A 3,061-nucleotide genomic window follows, 5' to 3' on the forward strand; every position below is an offset into this window, starting at 1 on the left:
AGCAAGCATAAGAAGATAAAACAAGAGTAACTTCAAATTTTTAAGCATATAGAGAGGTGTTTTAGTACCATGCAAATTTCTACAACCATATTTTCCTCTCTCATAATAATTTTCAGTAGCCTCATGAATAAACTCAACAATATAACTATCACATGCAGCATACTTTTCATGATCCACAAACATATAATTTTTATCAAGCTCAAAAATAGTGGGATCCAAACTTTCAAACTCACTTTTATCAATAATATAACAAGGTGATCGATCAATCTCAAGAGATATGGGACACATAGATAAAGTCAAGAACTCTCCAATCCCATTTTCATTAGTAGTATAATTAATATTATCAAGTAACATAGGACCATCATCTAAAGCTTTATCATAAACATTTGCCAAGCAAAATTCTTTAGTACCATGCATTTCGACATCAGGCACAAACAAAGCATTATCATAAGATTTATCAAAGTAGCATGGATTATCATAAATAACAGTAGCATAATTATTCTCACAAGTTTTACTCATAGGTAATATTTCAAGAGAATCCACAGGAACATAACATTCAACCTCTTTCGGTAAGCATGGAGGACAATCAAATAGTGTAAGAGATAAAGAGTTACTCTCATTAGAAGGTTGGAATGGGTAGCTAATCCATTCTTCCTCCTTTTGTTCATCACTCTCCTCTTCTTTTTCATCCAATGAGCTTTCAGGTTCATCAATTTCCTCCTCTTTTTCATCCAATGAGCTTTCAGGTTCATCAGTTTCTTCTTCCACAGGTTCCGGCAAATTGTGAGTGCATTCTTGTGCATTAATGAGTCTCTCTTTATAATCAATGATATAAGGATTATCACTGTAACTTTCATTGAAAAAATTAAGGATAGAAGAGACATAATCTTTAAGGTCCTTACAAACAGCACAAGTTTCATAATTCTTAACCATGAAGGATTCTATCTCAGAGGCTCCCATAAATACGACAAATTGTTCTACCTCTTCGAACCCATAATGAATATAGCAATTCCGATTACACTGTGTTTGGATGTTGGAAAACTGGCATGGAATTGAATTGGAAAAGAAATTCCAAATCCAGGATGGAAAGGAAATGCCTTCCAATTTCAATTCTGTTGTTTGGGTGTGTTTGAAATTTCCTGTTAGAATAATAGGCTGGTGACCAATTCCATTCTTGTTTGGATGTATAACAATGGAATTGAATGTTTTGTTGAGTTTAGATAATATATAGTTGTGTATATGAATAAAAATAGCATGTATATAGTGCAATGTGCATATTTTATTTTTCACACATTATAACATTCTAAAATAATATAAATAAGGCACAAGCAACACGCATGTACAATACATTATTTACATAATTCCATGGTTGCACACCCTAGAAAGTATCTAACTCAAACGTACCTATATACAATACATAATTTACATACAGGGCTTGATCGGAAAGATCAGAAAGAAAAGGAGAATACTGGAGGCACCCACAGCAGACCAATTAGGTCTGACCTGGTTTTTCATGCATAACCATGTATCTCAATGATCTTGTCTGGCTCGTGTGAGCAATGCTAAAAATATTCTGGATGGGCTATTCATCTGGGAAGGGAATTGGGGAAATTAAAAGGGTGTGATTGCTATGTGAAATGCACTAGACGATCGGCAAGGCCGCAAGGGTTGTCGTACACCACATCGTTGACAGTGGACCTCCTCACGGCCTTATGCAGCGTGTCATGGAGCTGTCCACCGAGTGCCATCTCTGGGGCTGATAGTAGATTGATGGGAACGGGCTGCCTCGCCGCGTATCGTTAGGCCGCCATAGCAGGCTTCCGTTTTTTGTTCCATCTCTCGGTTCTAGCCTCGCCTGTCTGTAGCATTTGAGTAGAGGGAGATGGAATCCAACTTGTACTCAGATTGGGATCGATGATCGCGCGAGCGAGCGATGCGGACGTCCGGCTGGTGCGATGGCGGTCACGGCGAGAGGCGCACAGTTGTCATAGAGTACTAGGGCGGGGATGATGACCACAACGCTAGAGAAATGCGGGAAGGGAGAGAGGAGGCCGGGAAGGGATAGAGGACGCCATGGAAGAGGACTTACCGCCCTCGCCGGCGGCGGCTGGTGGTTGAGGTCTGGGGCGGCGCAACTCAGATGTGTTTCTCGGGATCGAGGGAGAAGACTCGTTTCCACGCGATGCGAGAGATGTAGGGGTACGTAGCCTGCCGGACTCATTTCCACGCGTTTCCGAGCCTCAGACTTCGGAATCCAAAGAGGCCCCGGGCAGTTGCGAGAGGGTGGGCTTGGAAAGTTTTCCAGTTTCCACGGTCAAATTCCAGAACCATTCCAAACACATGAAAGCGGGCCAGAAATTCCAGATAGCCAATTCCATGCCAGTTTTCCAACATCCAAACACAGTGTTATAGTTCTTAATAAAAAATTCCTCACTAAAGCCACATTGAAATTTAAGATGTTTAGTGTCCTGTTGAGAGCAACAGTTTATATCATGGCGTTTAAGCAAGATATTAGCCATTGTATTCAATTTTTCTATCACAGCACTCATTACTTTACCAGTTCTCGATTCTCTATAATTATTATAACATTCTATAAGCTCCAAGTAGGTTGTAGGTTCTCCCATAACAGCAGTTTTTAATTTTTCGAATTTTCAAATTTTTATGGATTTTTGGGTATATGAGAAGAGTAAAGCAAGACAAAAAGAAACTAGACAAAAGTAAACTAAGCAAAATAATACTAGACAGAAATAAACTAAGCATAAATAAACTAGACAAAAGTAAACTAAGTGAAACGAAATAAAAGAAAATAAAAACAGAGAGAGAGGTAGAGTGTACTCCCCAGGTGAACTTATGAGTAGAGCTATGCCTCCCCGGCAATGGCGCCAGAAAACAGTCTTGATAACCCACAAGTATAGGGGATCGCGGCAGTCTTCGAGGGAAGTAAAACCCAAATTTATTGATTCGACACAAGGGGAGGTAAAGAATACTTATAAGCCTTAACAACTGAGTTGTCAATTCAGCTGCACCTGGAAAAGCACTAGTAACAGGGGTGATGTGAAAG

Source organism: Lolium perenne, chromosome 4 (assembly GCF_019359855.2).
Source record: "Lolium perenne isolate Kyuss_39 chromosome 4, Kyuss_2.0, whole genome shotgun sequence".
NCBI classification, from domain to species: Eukaryota; Viridiplantae; Streptophyta; class Magnoliopsida; order Poales; family Poaceae; genus Lolium; species Lolium perenne.